General features: G+C 37.7%; 1 protein-coding gene across 1 annotated transcript in view; it reads left to right on the top strand.

Moving 5' to 3' along the window:
* The window catches only part of LOC101895602 (zwei Ig domain protein zig-8), a 692613-nt gene that overhangs the window by 323761 nt on the left and 341807 nt on the right, over nucleotides 1–27045 (top strand). The gene's annotated exons all lie outside the window — the stretch shown is intronic.

The raw sequence follows: 27045 nt of genomic DNA, 5'->3' as shown, positions 1-27045 counted from the left end.
AACTCTATCCGGAATATCTATTGCTCCCTTAAGTCATATCATATACTATATAGCATTGTTATTTGGTACTAGAGGTAAAAAAGCCTTCGTCAAATTTGTTATAAATCGATTCAGAGTTGGATATAGTTCCCAAATTGTGCCTACTCTAGACCCATGATACGCTCAAATAAGGTTCATAGTTGACATGATCTACCCCATATAAATTCCCAATATAAACATTTTTGTAATGGGAACTCTACTAATTATGCATAGTGGTAAAGACATCATATAGATGGCCCCGCCCGACTTTATATTTATATATAAAAAATTTTGTCGAACATAGGTGTTCAAGTCCATTTTTGATATTTAAAACGTTTATTAACCCATTTGACTTCAAATCTAACAAAAATATGTAAAAATAGTTGAATTATTCGATTTTCTCTTGTCTTTCTCTTGTCTCCAGGCAAAATACTCTCATTGAAGAGCTGATCATTTTTTTTATAAATTTTAGGTATCATATAAAATTTTAAGAATTACCCGTATCTGTCAGAGTTTTTCTTACCAAAATTTCATTTTCCTTTATTAATTTTTTTCCCACTTCCTGAATGTTGATTTTCTTGTAGTTTCATTCAACCCAGATTCTTTCCAATTCACTCTTTCTCTTACATATATACAATACAACATTTAGGTATATCAGTTGGCTAGTTGGTTTTGTGGTATTGCGGTTTGTAAGACTTTATTTGCTAGTCTAAGGAACATTCTTTGAGAAATTTCTTAGACTATTTACAACAAAATGTAAGAAAATAGTTCAAATTAAGTGTAAATTCGTTAGCAAAATTGAGTGGTTTGTACATACAATTTACAAAGACCAAACCGATTTGTCCCACCTTTGAAATGGTTACAAACTCTTAGATCTTTGGAGTAATAGGAAAAGAAAAAGGAATTTAGTAGGAAAAAAACAAATGGACGAAAGTAAGATTTTTTAAAAGTTTGTTATATACTCTTAAGACGTTTGATCCTCTTTTCGATTTTTCGAACAGTAAAGACAGCCTTTTTAAAAAAAATATATTATTGTATAGGTAGTAAAGTAATCCGTCATAAATTAAAAAATCCTTCCTTGAAAATAACAACTTCCCCCTCGATGGTAGGGGTACATTTATGAATAGGGAGCTATAGCTATATCTGAACCGATTTTCTCCAAATTTGATGAACTTTCTTATAGACAGAATTCGGTCGGAATTGCCAAATCAGGTCATGTTTACTTATATTGGCCATTTGGGGCACAATTAACCATACATCGGTTGGATATATATATGGAAGCTATATCCAAAGGGTGAGATAAAAAAACTGCAACAATGTCAAATGCCATAATTTTTAATTTTTATTGAATGAAAGCAAAAAATGTCGATAATAGCATCAAAGTTTAGAATAAGATCCGATTTGTTCGAAATGGTCACCTTTGACACGAATTATGGCCTTCACACACCCCGAATGTTGTTCTGCGGTATTTTGCTACATTCCCGGCGAAGGGCTTGCTTGATGTGATCGACACTTTGGTATTTTTTAGTGCCAAACTTGCTTTCCAAAATACACCAGAACCAATAGTCCAACGGATTGGTTTCAGGAGATTTTGGTGACCATTGTGGGCTGAAAATGAAGCGATGAACCTCATTTTGTAACCATTCTTGGTTGGTGCATGATGAGTGCGATGGTGCTGAGTCCTGTTGGAATGTCCAAGGTCTGCGGCCAAAATGTTTGCGTGCCCAAGGCTATAATAAACCTTCCAGAATATTTTCGAGGTAATATTCGGCATTTATTCTGATACCACAGTCAAGCGGAGAGCGACCATCGGCTGTTATGGTGGCCCACACCATCACCATGGCCGGCGCTTGAGTACTGGTGGCCCACCGGAGGTGCACATTTTCAGCTGACCTCTTTGGCAGGTAAACACGATCATTTTGTTTGTTTACAAACGGCTGTACAATGAATGTTTTCTCATCGGAGAAAACCAAATTTGGCAGTTCACCACTTTCGGCCAAGCGAAGCAACTCTTTAGCTCTTTTGAGTCTATTTTCTTTCTGTTGTGGTGTTAGTTCTTCCACGTTTTGGAATTTCAATGACTTTGTCCCGAGCTCATTTTTCAATATTTGACGAATGGAACATGTATCGTAATATTCCATTTTCCGCTCACAAGCCATATTTCGGCTCCTGCGACGCGGGTTTCGATCAAGTCGCTTCTTTACTTTGCGAGCCATTTCTGCTGATGTTGCTGTTTTCTTTCGTTCACTTCCTCGACGTCGGGCTACGCTAGGAGTATCACGGTAACGAGCGATGGTACGAGACACAAAAGATTTATTCACATTTAAAAGCTGGAGTGTCTAACGATAGCCACTTGTGGTTTTCCATTCAAATATAAAGAAATCACACTTTCCCGCTTAAATCCCATTACGAATAACTTTTATTCTCGAAAATGATTTTGTACGCTTGTAAAGAATATAATGAGCTGTCACTGGAATAATTGTAACATATGTCGGACGAGTGGCTTAGAAATGACGACAGTCTGAAGTTGGTTGCTGTTTTTTTATCTCACCCTGTAAATTTGATCTGATACTCACCAATTTCAATAGGGTTTGTTCGTTGGCCAGACAAATATTGTTTGGAAAATTTCATCTCAATCGGATAATAAATGAGAGCTGCACTTTTTTTACAAAAATACATGGACAGCGGATGGACGGACTGACATGTATAAATCGACTTAGAAATTGAATCTGGGAATACCTTTCAAAGTAACTATGGGTATGTCTCGCTACCTTCTCCATGTTAAAAACAAGTTAAAAAGCGGTATAGCAGAATACCCTCCACCATTTGGAACGAATTTGTAAATTTTTAAAAAATTAAATCTTTAAAAAATTCTGTTACAATTTTAAAAATACCGAATATAGCCATTATATTGGGGTCTATACGACGTGGTCATAAGCCATTACTATATTCAAATTCGAAACTTGAAATAAACGGTGAATAATGTAGCTAAAATCATCAAAATATTGTACATAGGGAGGTACCGTTATATCGGAGCTGTGCGAAAACCTGGACCATCATAGACAATTTTTGTGTCATAGTCTGTAGCATCCATTACGAAGTTCAAATACGACATCTCAAACAATTTCGGTGGCTATTGTACCAAAAATCGTCAATATACCGAATATACGGAGATACTGATATATGGAGCCTGTACGAAGACCTGGACCTGCATAGACAATTTTCTGTCACAGACTGTAGTATCCATTACGAATTTCAAATACCAAATTTGAAACAATTCCGGTAAATAATGTTCCTAAAATCATCAAAATACCGAATATAGGGAGGTTCCTTTATATGGGGGCAATATGAAAACGTGGACATACATGGCCCATTTACGAACTTAGCCTGCCTACGAACTTAGCCTGGAAAAATAAACATGTGTGCAAAATGTTAGCCTTCTATCTCAATTTGTTCGGAGGATAGTGCGATTACGACAGAAATACAGAGGGACATGGCTAAATCGTCTTAGCATTTTACGCTGATCAAGAGTATATATACTTTATTGGGTCTGAGTATTTCGAGGAGTAACAATTGAATGACATATATAAGATATACCGTCCATAGTATGGTGGAGGGTATAACAAATCCACAAAAAGATACCTTACCACTATGTGATCATAAAAATCTCAGAACGAAATGGACTAAATACGCATTAATTTTCAGTTGAAGTTCGATTAATAAATCAATGAAAAAATTGATTTACTCTCCCTGATCCCTCAAACATTTTTTACCGATTTCCTTTAGTGCGCCTCAAGAACAATGTGTGATTGGATTACACTGGCAAAGGCCCCCCCACAAACAAAAAGGGTTTATTTAATATAAATTTCAGCAAATTAGTACACATTTTTTTGTATGGGTAATGTGCATTTAACATGTATCTAATGTCTTATATACTTGGAAGGTAGTGACTTGCAGAACACACACACACCACCTCTTCTTTATGTATATTATATTCAATATAGGTTTGTATCATTTTATCGTTTCTTGGCAATAGTTATACAAGACATGTTGCAATAAGAATAAATCTATGGCCAAGAGATTGTGGCTTTAATGTTTGTGGGGTGGGGTGCCACAAAATGTTGTTGCAAACACAACATTGGGTGGTAACACTAAATTAGTTCAGCCCTAAAAAGGACACCATTTTGGCAGGAGCAGCCATACAAAACACTATATTTACATATATGCAGCTACATACATATGTATGTATGCATATGTATATGTATGGGTGTACATACATTGTACCTTAACCAGGAAGAATAAACAATACAGCCGCAACCGAAGGCCAAAACTTTTAGTGACAATGACGGAATGGAAAATATAATAGAAAGATTAATTTTAATGAGATTTCTGTTCCAAGCTCATGTTAAAAGAACAACATAACGACTCATAGGTATGTGTGTATGTATGTATGGGTGTATGTACGAGAATGACCCTATTTGTTAGCCTTGTAATAGGCTGCCGATGTTTTGTTGTTTAATTAGAATTAAGGATTGTAATCAGGTTACAGACCTTATTATTATGTTTGTTTAGCTTGTCATGTATGTGAGAAGGGTTATATGGAAAATACATTTTCCAGCATTATTTGTTGTGTTGTTACTTGCCTAAAAGTATACTCTAATTTAATTAGGTTTTGTAAGCATTAAAATAGTCAGCCAGTCAGCCAGTTATGGATTCTTTTGTCTTGGAATTTTAAATGGAAATTTAAGGAATTTATTTCACTACGAATGAACACGTTTGGATATAGTTAACATTGACTATGGAATTATAAATGCGATTTTACATTATTTCAACATTCTTCGATGGATCAGTGATGGATGATGATAGAATGGAATGTATATAGAATCTATCAAATCGATTTCAGCAAAATTCTAACCGAGGAGATCATGTTATGAATATTATCAAAACAAATTCAAAATTTAGCGCATTTCTACTCTAAATGCATGCAAAGTATCGTGTAATACTTTCGCAGAAGGTATGAGCCCATTGATTCCTAATTATAACCTCAGCCATATGGGGTACAAAGGGTACATATGATTTAATACGCCCAAAACCTGCCTCATCGAAAAAACGGGTTTAGACCCTAGGTTTCTTTGGACATTTGAAGTCGATCTAGAGGTATCCGTCCATCTGTTTGGCTGGCTGGTGCACAGAGATAGAAGGCTAAATGAGCCACGTCGGTCCACGTTTTCCTCTAGCCCCCTTATAACAATACCTCCCTATGCTTGGTATTTTCATGATTTCGTCGACAGTTTTTATTAGAATTATTTCAAATTTCATATTTAAAGTTCGTAGTGGGTATTACAGCCTACGACAAAAACTTTAGTATGCAAGTCCACGTCTTTATATAGCCCCCATATAACGGCACCTCCCGATATTCGTTATTTTCATGATTTTATCGACATTATTTACCGGAATTATTTCAAATTTCGTACTGGAAGATCTAAATGCGTACTGGAAGATCTTAATGTGTTCTGAAAGATCATAATGTGTACATTTTGTATGTAGGTTCACGTTTTCGTATATCCTCCATATAACGGTGTTCATATAAGTGGTAGTTTTCGGATTTTTTTTTTTTTTTAAATTTTTCGAGTTCCTTCCAAATGTTATAGTTAATGCCCTTAGCTGATTTTTTACTTGTTTAGATGTTATCCATTTCTGTTACGGGGCCATCCTGAATAGGCGAAATTTGCCAGACCAGCCATTCTTGAGCTGTAAGAGTATAAAATAAAATCAATTTATTTTATATAGGCTAGAAAGCACACTTTACTTCATTAGCGAAAAACCACTGTAAAAAGTTAGATTCGTTCCAACAGCTCGTGTCAGGCCTTTTAGTACTCAAAATGAGCAATTTGTTTAGTTCGCAAACACTTTAAATCGAAACTTTATACCTCGTACCAAACTTTCAAACTTTCATGTATATTTAAGCTCTTATTTAAGTTATTTCTTTTTCCTTTAAGTTCTGACCTCTTTCAACAAAAATACTTCAAAATCTTTCAATTTGTATGTGGACCGAGAAGGATCTTAGTAAAACTACTGGACAATGATCTCACACTAAATTGTTCTGTCCAAAAATATTTTAACGTTTCCGTATGCAGACCATAGAAACCAACATCGACGTTAATATTACATTTCTGGATTCATGTTATATCCTTTCGCTCAACGGTAAATTTACCATTTATTACTGTTCGATTAATCATAGTACATATTCAAAGTCAAAAATAACCTCTATATCAAATTTCAGAATATCCTAATATATCCAAACCAGCTCCTTCTTTTAACCCTAGACACCAACAGTGACACACATAAAAAATTTCAAGATCCCCACTCTATCCCTTCACCCAATACCAAATTTAGTACTTTTAGAACAAATTATAGGATTTCAGCCCTGTGATTTAAGCATTACCAAATTTATTACCATTTAGTACAATTATAGTACGCATATCCAAAGCCAGTTCCATCTCTTAACAACAGACGCCAATAAGATTTCGGGATTTCAGGTCTTTTCCTTCACCCAATACAAAATTTTTTCATACATTTATAGTACACATTTCCAAAACCATCACCATATATCTCTATCCCATAAACTAGTAGAGACCTGCATATCAAATTTCAGGATTTCAGATATAACCCTTCACCCAATACCAAATTTATTACAATTTCGTACTTTTCGTAAAAATATAGTACGCATATCCCAACGCACCAACTTATGTGCAGGCTATATATGAACCAAATTTCAGATTTCGAGCACTATGTGCTCCCCCAATACCATATTTTCTACCAGTTACTACTTTTCGTACAAATGTAGCACGCATTTTCAAACCACCGCCAAATCTCTAACACCTCTTTATCCAAACCTACTACCAACAGAAACGCCAATACACATTTTCAAAATTTAATTCTCTTGTTTTCATTCTTAACCCAGCTGTTCCAAATTTAGTACCACTTATTACAGTTTGCACATTTAGTGCACATTTCCAAAACCGCCTTCATATATCAAACTTATTTTCCAAGCTTGATATCCATATCGAATTTCAAGTTTCGTTCACATAATACCAAATGGTGCCATTTTAAAGAAATTTTTGTAACCTTACAGTTCGAATTTTCAAAAACCGTTACTATAGCTATCCTGCCCACTGAATAACATTCCAAGTTTGAGAATTCTAGCTAATTCCGTCTGTCCAATACCAAATATTCAATTTTTGTACATTTTAGTACTTTTTACCTTTTCGTAAAAACTTCCAAAAACCCAACCTTATTTAAAGTCTAAGCACCAAGACCGACCCTCGTGAAAAAATACAATATTCTTAAGACGTTTCATTTAGGGGTTGATTCTCAATCAGTCAGTTATTTCACTACTTTTTTAAACCTTACATCACATGGTGGTAAGGGTATTATGTCTTTGTGCATTTGTTTGTAACATGAAGAAAGAATCGAGTTACTTTTGAAGATTGTCGTAGAATCACTTTCTGATGCGATTTATGAATGTCAGTCCGTTTGTCTGTACATGTAGTACTGTGAACAAAATGCAGGTCGCATTTATTATCCGATGGAGATGAAAACTTCCAAATGATATTTGTTTGGCTCAAGAACGAACCCTGTTTAAATTGGTGAGAATCGGTTCAAATTTAGATATAGCTCCCATAAATATATTCAAACGATTTCGGGTTTAATGGTGCATTAAATGGCCAATATCATTCCAAATTACCTGAATTTTGGCACATTCGACAGAACTTAGTCTAGAAGCAAGTACATGAAATTTGGTGAAAATTGGTTTAGACATAGCTATTGGTCCCATATATTTGTTTAATACGATTTTGGGGTTTTAAGTCCCTCACATGGGTAATATGCACTCCACAAGAATGATATTTGGTACGCTCAAAACTACGTCTGTGAACATCAACGACTTTTTGGCAATAAATATTTAAATATTTAATATAAATAAACAACATATTAAACCTCAAGGTCCCTTGAACATATAGTTTCCAAGATGTTTTCCTGTATGTCCTAGAAAAAAAATTTACAAAAATTAAAAATTTTTGCTTTGATGTCCTTTGGAAATTATTTTAAAAAATCCCTGTTTTCTGCCAGGAAATCGTGGAAAACTTTTCAAAAATTTAAGATGTTTGCCTAATTTTTCTTGAAAAAATATTTTCAATAAGAATCTACAATTTTTCCAAGAATATTCTGTTTTATCAAAAATCAAAACTTTTTGGTCTGTAGGTCAATGGAATATGAACACGCAAATGTTAGCCTAGTTGTCCATGAAGGATTATTTCTAATTAAAAAAAAAATTACGATAAAGAACTAAGATTTTTTGTTGATTATTCTGAAAAAATGTTCGTACAGATGCCATGATTTTTGAGTTTGAAGTTTTGAACTGATGATCTTACAAAATTAATGATTCTAGGTCAGGTCTTGTACGAATTCATTAAATAGAAAAAATCCCTTCTTCACGTTATAAGAAAGGTTGGAGGGCCAATACTAAATACACAGGAAAGATCAGTTGTCGTATTTCCACATATACTTTGTAATAAAAAAATAATAATAACAATAATAATAATAATAATTATAATAAACAATTAAAGAAAGTCTTAAATTCGGGCGGGGCCGACTTTATGATACCCTACACCACTTTGCTAATTTAGTAGAGCTCCGCATAATAATTAAACGTTTTAATGGGAGAATTCAACATACACGCTATAACGCGAACTGTACTTTGTTTACAAAAATACATGGACAGACTGGCGGATCGACTCAGAATGTGATTCTATGCAGATCATCAAAAGGAACTATGGGTCTATCTCGTTTCCTTTTGCCTATTACAAACAAATGCACAAAGACATAATACCCTGACCACCTTGTGGTGTAGGGTATAATACATAAATAAAGCAGTAAGTTTGGACGGACCGAACTATGAATACACTCAAATGGAACGAATTTGGAAATTTTCAAAAAAAAAAAAAAAATCTCTTAAAATCTCACAAATGCAGATGTGCATATCGAATTTTTTTCATACCCATTATAGTATTCAAATACGAAACATGAAACAATTCCGGTGAATAATGTCGCAAAAACATCAAAATACTGAATACAGGGAGGCATCGTTACATGGGAGCAATACGAAGACCTTTCACGCTCTGCAGTCTCTATTTGGAACTACAAAGATTATATTTGAAACAATCCTTTTGAATATTGTCGCTAAAATCATCAGAATACCGAATATAGGAAGGTACAGTCATATGGGGGCTATACCTAAACGTGGACATATATAGCCTATTTTCAATACCAAAAGTCCTGCAGACCAAACATATATATAAGTACAATTTTATCGAACAGTACATGGAATTTTATGCTAATCAAAATATATATACTTTGTTAGGTCTAAAATGTATATTTCGAAGTGTTACGGAATGACAAACCTCATATACCCTTCATACTATGGTGCAGGGAACAAAAAATTGAATGAGACATTCACATTTTTTTCACGCATGTATCTGACTTTCAATGCTCTTGAAATATTGTTGCGTTTGACAGAAATGTATCGTTCCCTCGACCCACACTCAGATATTTCAAAAATGCATTTCCACTTTCATCGATTTGTGATATTTTTTGTGGTTTCCACTTTCATTTGGCAATACCATGTTGTGGTTCCTGATGCTGCTGTTACTCTGAACGACTGCAATTGTGTAATTATATTGGCCTAAATATCCCGATTAATTTTATCACCTCGAATCACCAGACATGATTAATGACCGACCATTAATATCGCTTTTATTATAACCAACTGCCGTTTATCTAGCAATAATTTCAGGCATTACACCAGCCAAACAACCAACCAAAGAAAAAACAGACAGGGAAAACCAATATATTGCCTCCCTTTTAATATCTATTATAAGTGTATGTGTGTGTGTGATATTATGTTTCGTGGTCGTTGTCTACAAATTGCTGTAATACCACTCGTAATCCCCTTTTTTTCTCGTTGGTATGCCATGCAAACACTCTTTAGCCAGGCATTTCAACAAATTTACATGGAGGAGCCTTTTCGTGCTTTCATTGCCATCGCCAATAATTCATTAAAAGCTACCGAATTTGTTACGCTCTTTCGTTCCGCCAATTATATCTCTCTATCTATTTATCTATTGTGTGCCGCGTGCCTCGTAGAGCTTTCGTGTTGATAACAAGAAGATTCACACAAAAGGCATTAAATTATTACTGATTGCAAATAAATGATAAATTATCGGCTATGCAACAGTAAATTTTCATCATTTAACCAGAAAAAAAAGCGTCTTTAATAAATGTATAAACAAATTACACTAGACTACACACGACAATGGCGCAAATGGTGGATGTAGAGTAATCGTGTTGCATTATGGGGGGATTATTTTGGAAGTGAACAACAGAAAATAGACAAATTCATCTTTTTTTTGGAAGAAATGGATTAATTGTGATTTTATTATAAATTTAAATGTTTTTACTTTTTTGTTTTTATGTTTTTAAATTGATATTAAAAATTGTCATTATAATGTGATTTATTATTTGAACAGTGTTTGGTTTGCTTGTTCGGGATACCATAGTATTTTGTTGTTGCAAAATCGTCAGGCAAAATCCCATTATTGTTGTTTTTATAAAAACAACGTTTGTTTATGAGTGGAGAACGATGGTAATGTTTACCAGGGGGTAAGGCAGGGAATACCTAGGTTTCGGAAAGAGCCACCAATCCTCATCAGTTCCCTTGTTTCTTGTCTGGGATATTCTCCCCAGAAGTTATTTTAAAAAATAACTTCTATGACAAAAAACATTTTTTACCCAAGTGACGAGATCGTAAGCTCAATAGAAGAGGAACAAAAGAATTACATAAAACGAAAATTCTTTTGGAAAATCTTCTAAATCTTACAACCGCACTTATAAACATTTACATCTTTCTCCACTTGTTATGCTTTCGTTCAACCTGACAGTTGAATTGTTGTAACAGACAAAACAAACTTACATGGATATGCTTCTTCGTTCAGGTTGAACGAAAGCATAACAAGTGGAGAAAGATGTAAATGTTTATAAGTGCGGTTGTAAGATTTAGAAGATTTTCCAAAAGAATTTTCGTTTTATGTAATTCTTTTGTTCCTCTTCTATTGAGCTTACGATCTCGTCACTTGGTTAAAAATTGTTTTTTGTCATAGAAGTTATTTTTTAAAATAACTTCTGGGGAGAATATCCCAGACAAGAAACAAGGGAACTGATGAGGATTGGGGGCTCTTTCCGAAACCAAGGAATTCCCTGCCTTACCCCCTGGTAAACATTACCATCGTTCTCCACTCATAAACAAACGTTGTTTTTATAAAAACAACAATAATGGGATTTTGCCTGACGATTTTGCAACAACAAAAAAGTGATTTATTATTATTATAATAATATTTATTATTATTATATATTTTTTTTTTTTTGAAAAAAAAAACTGTTTCTTGAAATCGAAAACGTTAATAACAATAATCATTCCACAATATACCATCCTATAAAAAATGGAAATTCGGAATGTATTGACCCAATCGCTGCGGCGTTGCCATATGGCAATAATTTCGGTTATTCACATTTCGGATAAATTCAAACTAAGAGCATAGATTAACCCAGTACAGTGTAACGCCCAAAAGTCATGCTTTCGTTTTTGGGGTACATTATTATTTTAAACACCATTTTTACTTACGTATGTTATATACATCAACTATGAATTATATTTTTTGTTTGAAAATGAATTAAAATATTTAAGTTATGAATTAAACTAACAGCTACTCAGGGTCATGTAATTTAAATGTATTTGAATATTAACGGTCACACAGGTCCCCTAGTAGAAAGAAGTATACTTAAAATACAACATTGGAACCCCTGGTGGCAAATGGCGGAACTACGCAAAACTGTCAGATTGGGATCAGCTGCTGTCATGAGAAAACAACAATCGTTGTCCAGCCAAAAAGGTATAAAAGGAGACGCATTTCACACAATCGAGATCAGTCTTCTGTTGATGGCTGGTAAGTCAAGTGTGATTGGGAGGAAGAAAAGGCGCGCAACCTCGGTTGAATTGAGTCTTAGTAAGCCAAACAATAAGCCTTGACTATTTGTGGAGACTGGACTGGACTGAACGCAGGGTCAAGTGAGGGTTGTAGCAATACTCCCTATTCTTCGGGCTGCGTTGACGGCGACTGAACGCAGGGTCAAGTGAGGGTTGTAGCAATACTCCCTATTCTTCGGGCTGCGTTGACGGCGACTGAACGCAGGGTCAAGTGAGGGTTGTAGCAATACTCCCTATTCTTCGGGCTGCGTTGACGGCGACTGAACGCAGGGTCAAGTGAGGGTTGTAGCAATACTCCCTATTCTTCGGGCTGCGTTGACGGCGACTGAACGCAGGGTCAAGTGAGGGTTGTAGCAATACTCCCTATTCTTCGGGCTGCGTTGACGGCGACTGACGTACTCATCGGGCTGCTGCTGTGCCAAAGCTGCCGCCACCCGATTCGTCGTGCGCGTATTCATCAGGCCGCCGCTGTGCCAAGCTGCCGCCACTACTACTCGCCGCTGACGTATTCATCGGGCCGCCGCTGTGCCAAAGCCGCCGCCACCCTATTCGCCGCTCGCCTATTCATCGGGCCGCCGCTGTGCCAAAGCCGCCGCCACCCTATTCGCCGCTCGCCTATTCATCGGGCCGCCGCTGTGCCAAAGCCGCCGCCACCCTATTCGTCGCTCGCCTATTCATCGGGCCGCCGCTGTGCCAAGCTGCCGCCACTACTATTCGTCGCTCGCCTATTCATCGGGCCGCCGCTGTGCCAAAGCCGCCGCCACCCTATTCGTCGCTCGCCTATTCATCGGGCCGCCGCTGTGCCAAGCTGCCGCCACTCTATTCGTCGCTCGCCTATTCATCGGGCCGCCGCTGTGCCAAGCTGCCACCACTGCTACCCGTTTATTAACATTTCGACTGAACTTTGTGATTTAGTGTTCTTCGTAAAAAGTTCTGAACGTGATTTTATTGTGTTTAGTGTAGTGTTTAGTGTTATTTAAGGAAATAAATTTATAACGTTTTAAGAAAATATTTTTGCTTCGCTCTCTCTCTCTCTTTATGTCCTAACAAATAAATTTTTGTGACGACTCTGGCCCCCGCTGAACCTACCCCAGCTTCAAAGTGAAAACACGTCGTCACAATGGCGCCCGAGCAGGGACTATAAAAGAGAGAAAGAATAAATAAATGAGTGAACAATAATTAGACAAATACAGATGAAAACCCAGTGAAAAAAAAACAGTTAAAAAAAAAAAAACTGAAACAAGTAAAAATAATAATAAAAAAAAAAAAAAAAAAAAAAAAAAAAAAAAAAAAAAAAAAAAAAAAATGTCAAACGAAAAGACAATGTTGAAGGTCTCCTGGGCCTATATGCTAAAGCAAGAAGACTTGGTAACATATCTTACTGAATTCAATCTTGATCCAGTTGGAAAAGTGGACGATCTCCGAAAAAGATGGGCTAAATTTCTCCACAACGACCATGAAGCCGATGTATACAGACGGCTTATAGAGTTGCAGAACAAACATGAAAGTACCAGTCCGACCAAATCGCCGACATTGCGAGCCGTCACAAAACAACCCCTTATAACCGTAACACCGTGTGGAGCAGAAGCAATAGTATTATCCCCAATAAAAACAGAGTACGCCCTTCCCCACATTTCCGCGGAAAGGTCACATGGAGAGTCAAGCACAGGGGTAACAAACGATCAAAAAGTACAGAAGATGTCGCCAACAAACCCCGAATATGGATTTCAAAAAGATTCTCCGCCCAAGCCATCCAATAATTCGTCGTTACTCGTAATTCTCGACCAAATCCGAAAATGGAATATTACTTTTGAAAATGGAATGGACCCTATTGGATTCGTAGAACGTGTAGAAGAAATGGCTGAAATGTACATCGTGGAATTGAATCAAATAATTAAAGTAATGCCAGAGTTGTTACGAGGTCAAGCTTTAATCTGGCTAAGGAACAACAACCGACACTGGACTACCTGGAACGAATTTAAGAGTGATTTTCTGAAATTCTTTTTGCCACCGAGATACTTTGAGAAATTGGAGGATGAAATTAGGAGAAGGATACAGCGTAATAAGGAGCCGTTTAAGGAATATGTACTCTCTATACAGCATCTTATGCAGCACACCAATATGACCGAAGAACAAAAATTGGAACGAATTTTTAGAAACGCGCATTCGGATTATCAATGGTACATTCGCCGTAAAGACTTTACCACACTTTCGGAATTGATCTCCTTGGCAGACGAACTCGAAAGCATACCAAATAATTCTCGGTCAGAACAGCCTCGAAATCAACAAAACTATAATCGACGTGCGGACAACTCTAGAAATAACCTGTATTGCACCAATCAAGGTGACCAAGTGCTAAACGAAAGCTCATCCAATCCAGAAACGCAGCAGGATGAACCCCCGGCAAAGAAGAGTAACCAGAATATTACATCATTGCAATGTGAAGAATATCGCCTTACTGCAACTGTCTTAATAGAGGGGAAAGCTATTAAAGCAACTGTCGACACTGGTGCCACTAGCTGTTTTATAAAAAGAGAATTTGCGGAAAAAATCAAGAAAAGGTTTACTTATTCACGGCATGAGGCAAATGTTATCCTCGCAGACGGCACCACGGTGAACATCACAAGATCAACAGTGTTACCTGTTACGTTTGGAAACCAAAGCTCAGATGTTACATTTCTCATCATGCCGCAATTCAAGGAAAACATCATATTGGGATTGGAATTTCTAAAACAGTTCCACACGACCATTCACTGCGCCGGTATAAGTGTCAAATTAAGTAAGCCAACCACATCAACGGAGCATTGTACCGTGGCTATAGGAGAGGAAACCCCATCAAAAGAGGTAATAGATACAATGACAGCTACGAATAATGTATCCCCCAGACCTAAATTCTTAAACGATGAATTGAGTAAAACGCAATGTGAGATCGTTGAAAATTTTCTGGCACAGGAACTCCCTAAGTTCCAACAATTAAATGGCCTATCGTCAATAGCTGAACATAAGATTGTAATGACCGACGATCGACCCATTAAATTAAGATATGCTCCGCAAAATCCTGCAATGCAAGCCGTGATTAATGCCGAAGTGAGAAAGCTCGAAGAACGAGGATGTATAGAGCCGTCTACAAGCCCATACTGTTTCCCCATCACATTAGTCAGAAAGAAAAATGGGAATTGGAGAACTTGTATGGATTTTCGCCAATTGAATAAACGTTCTGTTCCAGATGCCTACCCTTTACCCCGCATCGACACAATACTGAATCGACTACGGGATGCCAAATACGTGAGTAGCCTGGACCTTAAAGACGGATATTGGCAAATACCTATGGCGAAGGAGAGCAGAAAATACACGGCCTTTGCGGTAGCTGGTAAAGGTCTATATCAGTGGAAAGTGATGCCTTTCGGTTTGCATTCAGCACCGGCAACCTTCCAACGGGCATTAGATAGTGTGATTGGGCCTGAAATGGACCCCCACGCTTTTGCATACCTTGACGATATCATCGTCATTGGAAAAACGTTTGAGGAACACTTGCGGAACTTGAGAGAAGTGTTCAGAAGATTGCGATCAGCTAACCTGAGAATAAACATTGAGAAATGCGAATTTTTCAGAAAAGAAACGAAGTATTTAGGCCATGTTGTGAGTAGCGAGGGAATAAAGACGGATCCAGATAAAGTTGCCGCAATAGTGGAAATGAAACCTCCAACATCGGTAAAGGAGGTACGAAGATTTCTTGGAGTAGCATCTTGGTACCGAAGATTTGTCCCACAGTTTGCAACAATTTCACAACCATTGACTAGTCTTCTTAAAAAGGGAAAACATTGGAAATGGGGTCCCGAACAACAAGAAGCATTCTCAGACCTAAAAGCAAAGTTAACTGAAGCCCCCGTTCTGGCTTGTCCGGATTTCACAAAGACGTTCATATTGCAAACTGATGCCAGCAACTATGGCCTTGGAGCAGTTCTAACACAGGAGTTAGATAACGTGGAACGTGTCATAGCCTACGCCAGCAGACATTTAAAACAGGCTGAAAAGAACTACTCAGCGACTGAAAAGGAATGTCTAGCCATACTGTGGGGCATTAGACACATGAGACCCTATTTAGAGGGTTACCAGTTTATAGTTATTACCGATCATTTGGCCCTAAAATGGTTAAATTCTATTGAAAGCCCTACAGGTCGACTCGCACGTTGGGCTCTCGAGCTACAGCAATATAATTTTTTGATCAGATACCGTAGAGGAAAACAGAACGTTGTGGCAGATGCGCTTTCGAGAACACCTTTGGAAACGTTAGACCTAGCCACAGTAAAATATGACACCAGTCCGTGCCCATGGCTAGAAAAGTTGAAGGAAACCATAACCAAGAATCCGAAGAAGTATCCAGACTATACCATCATTGAGGGAAATGTTTATCGACATTTTCCCAAGCAAATAAACGATGAAGATTGCACACCATGGAAGCTGTGTGTGCCCACCGGATCAAGGATTCAGGTCCTTAGAGAAAATCATGACAGTGTCACCGGAGGTCATTTGGGAGTGCGAAAGACTAGCAACAAGGTGGCGAACCGATATTTTTGGCCTGGTATGTTCCAGGACATCAAACGTTATGTCCAGCAGTGCGAATGTTGCCAAAAATATAAAGTCAGCCAACAGAAACCAGCAGGGGAAATGTTGATAAGAATCCCGGAGGAACCATGGGCCACTATTTGTGCGGACTTCGTAGGACCCCTACCGCGATCTAAGCACGGTAACTCAATGCTACTCGTTATTATGGATAGATTCTCAAAATGGACGGAGTTGGTTCCATTGCGGAAGGCTACGACAGAGGGATTAATAAAGGCATGCAGAGAAAGAATTATTTCTAGATATGGGGTTCCAAAAATATTGATAACCGATAACGGAACCCAATTCACTAGCAACCAATTCGAAAAATTCTTAGCAGAAATGGGTATAAAGCATCAACTTACGGCTCCTTACACCCCGCAAGAAAACCCTACTGAAAGGACAAATCGGACAGTGAAAACAATGATAGCACAAGTTTCGAAACAACATAATACATGGGACGATATGCTGCCCGAAATAATGTTAGCCATAAACACTAGTGCATCAGAATCCACTGGATATTCGCCGGCATACCTGACACAAGGAAGAGAACCGCGACTGCCCCAGGCATTATATGATCAGCTCACAACAGGAACTGGTGCTAGAATAGTCTTACCAGAAGACCGTGCCCAGGAGTTGAAAGAAATATTTAAGATAGTGCGTCGAAACTTGGCAAAAGCATCTCAAAACCAGCGGAGACAGTACAACCTTAGACGACGAGTTTGGAAACCAAAGATTGGGGAGCAAGTTCTAGTTCGTCTACATCCTCAGTCGAAGGCCGTCGAAAATTTCGCCGCCAAACTAGCGCCCAAATACGGAGGGCCGTTTGTCGTACAAAAATTCCAATCTCCAGTAATCGTTGTAGTCCGAGGAAAAGACAACATCACCCGCGTCGCGCACTTAAGTGAAATTAAGCCTTGTTATGAGAGAACAGTTACTGTGCAGCTTTTGGTCCCCGACTCCGGGGAAAATCCAATATATGAAATAACCAACCCACCGCCGGATAATCATCGTACGCCCTCACCCACACCCGCGATAGGGGAAGAGATCAACACCGAAGATATCCATTCAATATCCAACACCTCACACAAACATGAGGAGGTTCCTACTTCATCCTCACATGCTTTCGCACATTTAGAAGAAGACTCCAGATCGACCGCAAGTAGTTTTGTGACAGTTTCCGAAGATCCTAGTTCTGAGTGGTGGACCCAATGGCAGACGCTGGTTGGTGTTCCTCCATCATCACCGCTATATAACATAACCGTACAAGCAAATCTGTTGCATAGTGATGACGTACAAATTCCATCGCAATCCAATGCTGCCGTCATATCGGACGATCACAGGTCCCCCAACGTGAAGGAAGATAAATCATTACCAGGAACGCCGGGACACGTTGTCGAACTGTCATCACCATCGATGTCTTCCCGATCGTCATCCTCATCCTCATCAGCCTCGTCGTCTTTATCGTCATCCTCATCCTCATCAGCCTCGTCGTCTTCATCATCATCCACAAGCCAAACGATGACACCTCATCAGCCAACATTGTGTAGCAGTCAACCTTCCATCGATGAAGTGTTTATACCCAGTAAGGAGAATAATAGCACACCAAGTACAATCAAATTGCCAGTCACTGAAATCCCAACTGAGTCAACGCCATCGTCCTCGACAGACAATCCCGTGAACGATAACACATTTCTCGAACTGCCAAATTATCCCGAAAACCTACAAATCCGTATCGAGAAGTTTAAAAACAATTGGAAAAAGGGACACAAACTGAAGCGAATTGTTAAACAAGATGGCAAGCAGTACCGCATAATAATATCAGCAGACGGGGTAGTGAAGGTATCTCTCCGAACTTCTGCAATTGGTCTCTAACATACCTTCCTATTCGACCGAGATATAGTCGAACCAAAGTGCCCATGTCGGAGAAATAAAAGGTTACATAACACCCTAGGGCTTCCTGGCTATTGAAACCCAATAGCAATAGAGAAAGCAAATCAAGGAATCAAAAATCAGAGGGAGGAAGAGATGCCATGTAACGCCCAAAAGTCATGCTTTCGTTTTTGGGGTACATTATTATTTTAAACACCATTTTTACTTACGTATGTTATATACATCAACTATGAATTATATTTTTTGTTTGAAAATGAATTAAAATATTTAAGTTATGAATTAAACTAACAGCTACTCAGGGTCATGTAATTTAAATGTATTTGAATATTAACGGTCACACAGGTCCCCTAGTAGAAAGAAGTATACTTAAAATACAACATTGGAACCCCTGGTGGCAAATGGCGGAACTACGCAAAACTGTCAGATTGGGATCAGCTGCTGTCATGAGAAAACAACAATCGTTGTCCAGCCAAAAAGGTATAAAAGGAGACGCATTTCACACAATCGAGATCAGTCTTCTGTTGATGGCTGGTAAGTCAAGTGTGATTGGGAGGAAGAAAAGGCGCGCAACCTCGGTTGAATTGAGTCTTAGTAAGCCAAACAATAAGCCTTGACTATTTGTGGAGACTGGACTGGACTGAACGCAGGGTCAAGTGAGGGTTGTAGCAATACTCCCTATTCTTCGGGCTGCGTTGACGGCGACTGAACGCAGGGTCAAGTGAGGGTTGTAGCAATACTCCCTATTCTTCGGGCTGCGTTGACGGCGACTGAACGCAGGGTCAAGTGAGGGTTGTAGCAATACTCCCTATTCTTCGGGCTGCGTTGACGGCGACTGAACGCAGGGTCAAGTGAGGGTTGTAGCAATACTCCCTATTCTTCGGGCTGCGTTGACGGCGACTGAACGCAGGGTCAAGTGAGGGTTGTAGCAATACTCCCTATTCTTCGGGCTGCGTTGACGGCGACTGACGTACTCATCGGGCTGCTGCTGTGCCAAAGCTGCCGCCACCCGATTCGTCGTGCGCGTATTCATCAGGCCGCCGCTGTGCCAAGCTGCCGCCACTACTACTCGCCGCTGACGTATTCATCGGGCCGCCGCTGTGCCAAAGCCGCCGCCACCCTATTCGCCGCTCGCCTATTCATCGGGCCGCCGCTGTGCCAAAGCCGCCGCCACCCTATTCGCCGCTCGCCTATTCATCGGGCCGCCGCTGTGCCAAAGCCGCCGCCACCCTATTCGTCGCTCGCCTATTCATCGGGCCGCCGCTGTGCCAAGCTGCCGCCACTACTATTCGTCGCTCGCCTATTCATCGGGCCGCCGCTGTGCCAAAGCCGCCGCCACCCTATTCGTCGCTCGCCTATTCATCGGGCCGCCGCTGTGCCAAGCTGCCGCCACTCTATTCGTCGCTCGCCTATTCATCGGGCCGCCGCTGTGCCAAGCTGCCACCACTGCTACCCGTTTATTAACATTTCGACTGAACTTTGTGATTTAGTGTTCTTCGTAAAAAGTTCTGAACGTGATTTTATTGTGTTTAGTGTAGTGTTTAGTGTTATTTAAGGAAATAAATTTATAACGTTTTAAGAAAATATTTTTGCTTCGCTCTCTCTCTCTCTTTATGTCCTAACAAATAAATTTTTGTGACGACTCTGGCCCCCGCTGAACCTACCCCAGCTTCAAAGTGAAAACACGTCGTCACAACAGGGTGAGATAAAAAACTGCAACCAACTTCAGACTGCTGCCATTTCTAAGCCACAAACCGACAGCGGTTAAAATTATTCCAGTGACAGCTCATTATATTGTTTAGAAGCGTACAAAAGCATTTTGGTGAGAATTTTCCAGAAAAAAAGTTATTCGTGATGGAATTCAAGCGTGATAGTGTGATTTCTTTATATTTGGCTGGAAAACCACAAGTGGATATCGTTCGAGAATTCTAGCGTTTTAATGCGAATAAATCTTTTGTGTCTCGTACCATCGCTCGTTACCGTGTTACTGGTAGCATAGCAACAACATCAGCAGAAATGGTTCGAAAAGTAAAGAAGCGACTTGATCGAAACCCGCGTCGCAGTGGCCGAAAAATGGCTCGTGAGCTGAATATATCACAATATTCCATTCGGCAAATATTGAAAAATGAGCTCGGGGTAAAGCCATTGAAATTCCAAAAAGTGCAAGAATTTACACCGCAACAGAAAGAAAATAGAAAGAAAAGAGCTAAAGTGTTGCTTCGCTTGGCCCAAAGTGGTGAACTGCCGAATTTGGTTTTCTCCGATGAGAAAAAATTAGTTGTCCAGCAGTTTGAAAACAAAGAAAATTATGGTGTTTTCTTACCAAAGAGGTCAGCTGTAAATGTGCACCATCGGTAGGCCACCAGAACTCAAGCGCCGGCCATAGTGATAGTGTGGGCCGCCATAACAGCCGATGGTCGCTCTCCGCTGGTATTAATCGAACGTGGCATCAGAATAAATGCTAAATATTATAGCGAAAATATTCTGGAGGGTGTTTCTCGCTTCATTTCCTGCGCACAATGGCCACCAAAAGCTCCGGATACCAATCCGTTGGACTATTGTGTCTGGAGTATTTTAAAAAGGAAGGTGGCACCAAAAAATTCTAAAGTGTCGATCAACTCAAGCAATCTTTTCGCCGGGAATGGGCCAAAATGCCGCAGAGCCACATTCGGGCAGCGTGTGACGGTTTCATTAGCCGTTTGAAGGCCATAATTCGTGCCAAAGATGACCAATTCGAACTAATCTAAACTGATTCTAAAATTTGATGCTTTTTCCGAAATTTTCGCTTTCATTCCATAACATTTAAAAACAAGTTAAAAAGCAGTAAATTCGGCCGGCCCGAACTTTGAATACCCTGCACCAAAAAATAAAAAAATCGTTAAAAATTCTGTTAAAATCTTAAAAATACCGAATATGGCCGTTATATTGTGGTCTATAAAACGTGGACCTGTATAGGAAAGTTTTGTCATAAGCCATTGCCATATTCAAATTCGAAATAAACGGTGAATATTGTAGCTAAAATCATCAAAATACCGTATAAGGAGAGGTACTGATATATGGGGCCTATACAAAGGCCTGGACCTGCAAAGACAATTTTCTCTCACAGATTGTAGTTCCCATTACGAACTCAAAATACATAATTTGAAAATATTCCGGTGTGTAATGACGGTAAGATCATTAAAATACCGAATATAGGGAAGTACCGTTATATGGGGGCTATACGAAAACGTTGACCTGCATAGACAATTTTCTGTCTTAGGCTGAAGTACCTATTTCGAACTTCAAATACCAAATTTGAAACAATTCCGGTGAATAATGTCGCTAAAAGCATCAAAATACCGAATATCGGGAGGTACCGTTAAATGGGGGCTATATGGAAACCTGGACTTACATGACCCATTAGCCTGCATACTGGCAAAATAAACATGTGTGCAAAATTTCATTCTTCTATCTCAATTCATTCGAAAGAAAGCGTGATTACAACAGACAGACGGATATCGCTAAACCGACTTAGAATTTTACGCTGACCAGGAATATGTATGCTTTGCTAGGTCTGACATGAGTATTTCGAGGAGTTACAAACGGAATGACAAAGGTAATAAAAATTATGGCATTTGACTCTTTGCAGCTTTTTTTATCTCACCCTGTATAGGGACTTTTTTTGATATTAAATCGAGTTATTTCCATAAAGTAAAAACGGTCTTCAAAATGTTGAGAATGATTCAAATATAGTGATTCTAAATTTTTTAAAATAACTTCTGAGAATAGTTTATTTTTTTTTTCCAAAAATGGTCTTTATATTGACTCTTTTTTTCCTCAGTTAAAATATGTTCGTTGTCGAATTCCATAAAGGAATAAGAAATCAGTGACCCAAAAAAAAAGGCGCTTGACCGAAAAAAAATAATTTTGAACCTCCGTTTGACGGATTCAATACAAAGGTCGCTCATTCTAACCAAGCATAAACAAAAATTTAAAACTTTCCTCCCATATTTGGAAAAAAAATCGTCCAATAGTGTAAATTCCTTCCCTAACATTTTTTTCGTTGAAAAAAAAATTTCATCCAATTGAGGTAGTGCATACTTATGAGTATCAAAAAAAAAAAAAAAAAAAAAAAAAAAAAAAAAAAAAACTATTTTCGTTATCGAGAATGTGTTAGCAATTAATAAAATTAAATATGATTTATAAGCGTGGCACAAATATGCGAAATACATGCTAATATATTTTTATGTCATACATACACAAGCACACACATGTGTATTTACCACAATGATAATAAAATAATAATTTCAACAGTTATAATACAGTTATTTATAATTATCATAGTTTTATAACGTTCCGCAGCCACGCATTTCTATCTGATGGGCAATAATTAATGGTCCATGACATTTTGGTGATGATGGGGGAGGAGATGGTGGGATGTGCGAGAATTTTAATGATTTAGTATGAAATAAAGATTATCATATATTAATAACTATATAATCGACATATTTTGCTAAAATAATGATAATATTTTCTATACATGCGCGCAATAATGCGATAATTATTTTTTTTATTATTGGAAATAAGGAAGATATTCGGATTTGTTCTCCTTCCTTGAATTTCAGTCAATGGTATTCAATGGGTACGAAAAAAAAATTGGTAGAATTTAATATTGACTTAACCAGGAAGAAAAGGTCAAAAGTCGGGCAAAAGTAAGATACCATACACCACTATGCGTATTTAGTAGAGCACCCGTAACAAAAAAAAAAAATAATAATAATAATATATTGGGAATTTATGTGAGGTAGATCATACCAATTATGAACCTTATTTGAATGCGTATAATGGCTTTAGAACTATATTCAACTCTGAATCGATTTTAAACAAATTTGACGCAGGCTTTTGTACCTTTATACCAAATAACATTACTGTATAAATAAATTTTTTGCAGCAATAGATATACCAAATGGAAAAATTCGGTTGAATATGAAAAATCTATCCACTTTGGGCTGATATTACATATATGGTGGACAATTGCCGTAAAATCGGAAGATTTATATCGAAGGCACAAAAAAAATCTAACCGATCGCGATAAAATTTGGCAGAATTATTTTCGAGCCGTAACTGATGTCTGGTATCAAATATCCTTGTTTTGGAGTGCACATTACGCATGTGAGGGACTTTGATACAAAATCGGATATATATGGGAACTATAGCTATATCTGAACCGATTTTCACCAATATTTGAAGTATTTGTTTCTGGGCTGAATTCAGCCCATTTTTGCTGATATTAGCCATTTGCTGAAAAGGAAACCTGATATAAGATAAAGATATGTATGGAACGATATTCATATCAGATCTGATAAAATTGGACAGAGGTATTTCTGGGTTGTATCTGATATTTGGTACCAAAGACAACTATTGTTTGGAAAATTGCAACTCAATCTGATAATACAATGATTGCTACATGCTTTTGTTCACAGAAATACTTGGACAGACGTCAGACGGACTGATGTACATAAACTGACTCGGAAAGTGATTCTATGAAGATCCTCAAAAATAACTATGGGTCTATCTCCCTTCCTTCTCCGTGTTACAAATAAAGGCACAAGGACATAATATCCTTATCACTATTTGGTGTAGCGTATAAAAACAGGGGTTTCGAAGAAAAATATAAATACCATCAGCCATATGGCTAGAGAGGGTATATATAATTTGATACGGCCAAAATGTGACGCTCATCGAAATAACGGTTTTAGACATTAGGTCTCTTTGGACCAAATCCGTTACAAGCCATTTGGAGTCGAACTAGTGATGTTCGTCCGTCTGTCTGCCTGGCTGGTGCGCACGATAACTTTTGGAGGAGGCTTCCGATTTGGTCCAAACTTGGTACATCGTAATATTTTTGTCAAACTTAGATCGACTTTGGAGATGGGCAATATCTGTCCACTCTTCTGGTACCTTCCCCACAAAAGGTCGACATTAAAAAAAATAATATTTTTCTGCACATAAAGAGAAAGGATGATCCGATTTTGCTCCAGCTTTGCAAATCCTAATATTTACATCAGTGCCAGGTCAGGTGCGAAAATGGTCAATGTCGATTCACTCCATCAAGTACCTTCCCCTTAAAGGGTTTCAATTTTGAATAATTATAACTCTTACAAAATGTGATGTAAGTGTCTGATTGTCTTCTTATTACAGACAGGATCAACAATTTGAATATTCATGGAGCTCATAACACACGAAATTAACATCCGATTCCATTCAGATCTGGTAAATCTCAATATTTCTATTAACTCAAGGTCGGTTATAAAGATGCTGGAGATCGGACCATTCATTTTGGTACCTCGCTCATAAAGGGTCAACAATTTGAATATCCATGAAGCTACTTAATTATTTTCATTTACACAATAACTTTTATTAATATGGAGGGATCGGACAATTTCCTCTGGTACCGTCCTCGCATAGAGTTCAAGATTTTGAAAAACCAAACGCTCAAAGAAAATTAAATAAACATCCAACTCTCTTCAAATTTCCAAATACAAACATTTTTCCTAACACAAAATCTTTTGTGAAGATGATATATATCTGCGAACCCCTTCTGGTACCTCACCCACAAACGGTCACAATTCTCAGGAAAGTGAGGTTGGTTTTTTCCATAGAGAAAAAGTCTTCAGGAAATTCAAGCTGATTTTTTTTCTATGGAGAAAAAATTCTCCGAACAAATTCCGTTGAAAAAATGTGGCTAAGATCATCAAAATTCCGAATATCGGGGAGTTCTGTTATATGGGGGCTATGTGATATCTGGACCTATATAGATAATTCTCTTTCAGGGGATAAAATATTCGCAAGAAACTCCTTGTGTAGATTTTCATTGAAAAATGTGGCTAAAATCATCAAAATACCGAAATTCCGTTACATCGTGGACCAATATAACCCATCTTCCAACTTGACCTGCCTGCAGACAAAAGACAGATCTGTGCAAAATGTTAGCTTCTTATCTTTATTCGTATTGACTGTAGCGTGATTACAACAGTACCGACAGACGGACGGACAGAGGGCTAAATCATCTTAGAATTTTACGCAGATCAAGAATATATATACTTTGTTGGGACTAAAATTATTATTTCGATGAGTTACAAACGGAATGACGAACTTATTGTACCCTCCATACTATGTATGGTGGAGGATATAAAAATCCTCAGTAAAAATGAGGCAAAATTTTCTCCGTTTTCTGAGGCTGATTTTTCTATTGAGAAAAAAATATCCTCCACCCCCTTTTAAAATTTATCACATATCTTATACAATGTGATGAAATTAACCAATATAGTCCAATACGATCCGGTTAGATCTGATACGAAATCGATCCATTCCTTCGGAATCAACGCGATGAAGGGTCGACAATTTGAATAATCATAACAAATGTCAAAATATATATAAATCATTGGCTGAGGGTATACTTACCGACAGATGACTAATACTTTTTAACTTGTTGGAATATATTTATAAATACTGATTTTTTTTTTACTAAAGACTATATTATTTTAGTCTAAAAATAGAACATTGATATTGTCTGAATTCATTTTAAAGGTATTTTGTGAGCCACTAAATATTTTTATGTTGCATATCTATCATGTGTCAAACAAATCCCACTTTTTGTTAACTACACAAATTCCGTTGTTTCCATTTAACCGAAACAAGCATAAAATCGTTTTATCCCATTAACAAAACCCAAAAAATCGCCATAACAAAGTTTTCACACAAAATACTTTTTTCGCATTTTTTCATATTCACTTTACACAAATGTTCCATAAAAAAACAACACACAATTGCATTGGTTTATAAACTCGCAAAAAAATTTTAATACCACTCATCAGGTATGTGACAGGCCCGATTTATATCAACACAGATAACAACAATACCAACAACACACGGAAAACTCTTTTGAGTATTTTTGATAGTTTATTTAACTATTTTGTATAGTTTTATTTGTATAAACAAAACATATTTTTTGCCCAGGTAAATAAATTGAAGGGAATAAAAACTAGAAAAAAAAAATAAATAAATATGACCATAGATGAAAAAGTTAGTTAAAACCAGAAACGCTCAAACGTATTAGTTTCATCAAACTCATAACCACAAAAAACACACACACTCACACTCACACATCCAGCCATACACAAAGGTAGCTAAAACTTTACTTTTAAAAATGTGTGTGTTTGAGTTTCGGTTTTGATGTAAATTTCATAATTCATGTAATGTTGGCATTTGTGGTTGCAGAGTTTGCCATTCAAAGAGAGAGAGAGAGAGAGAGAGAGAAAGAGAGAGAGTTTAAAACGGACATGGTATAACATATTGTATTCACTAAAACAAATATAAAGTTCCGTTTTGGCTAGCGGTTATGAAAAGTATTCAATGTTTGATTCGTTTTTATTTTTTGTTTTGTTCTAATTTTA

Source organism: Musca domestica, unplaced genomic scaffold (genome assembly GCF_030504385.1).
Source record: "Musca domestica strain aabys unplaced genomic scaffold, Musca_domestica.polishedcontigs.V.1.1 2, whole genome shotgun sequence".
Taxonomy (NCBI): domain Eukaryota; kingdom Metazoa; phylum Arthropoda; class Insecta; order Diptera; family Muscidae; genus Musca; species Musca domestica.
This window is presented reverse-complemented; position numbering and strand designations above follow the sequence as displayed.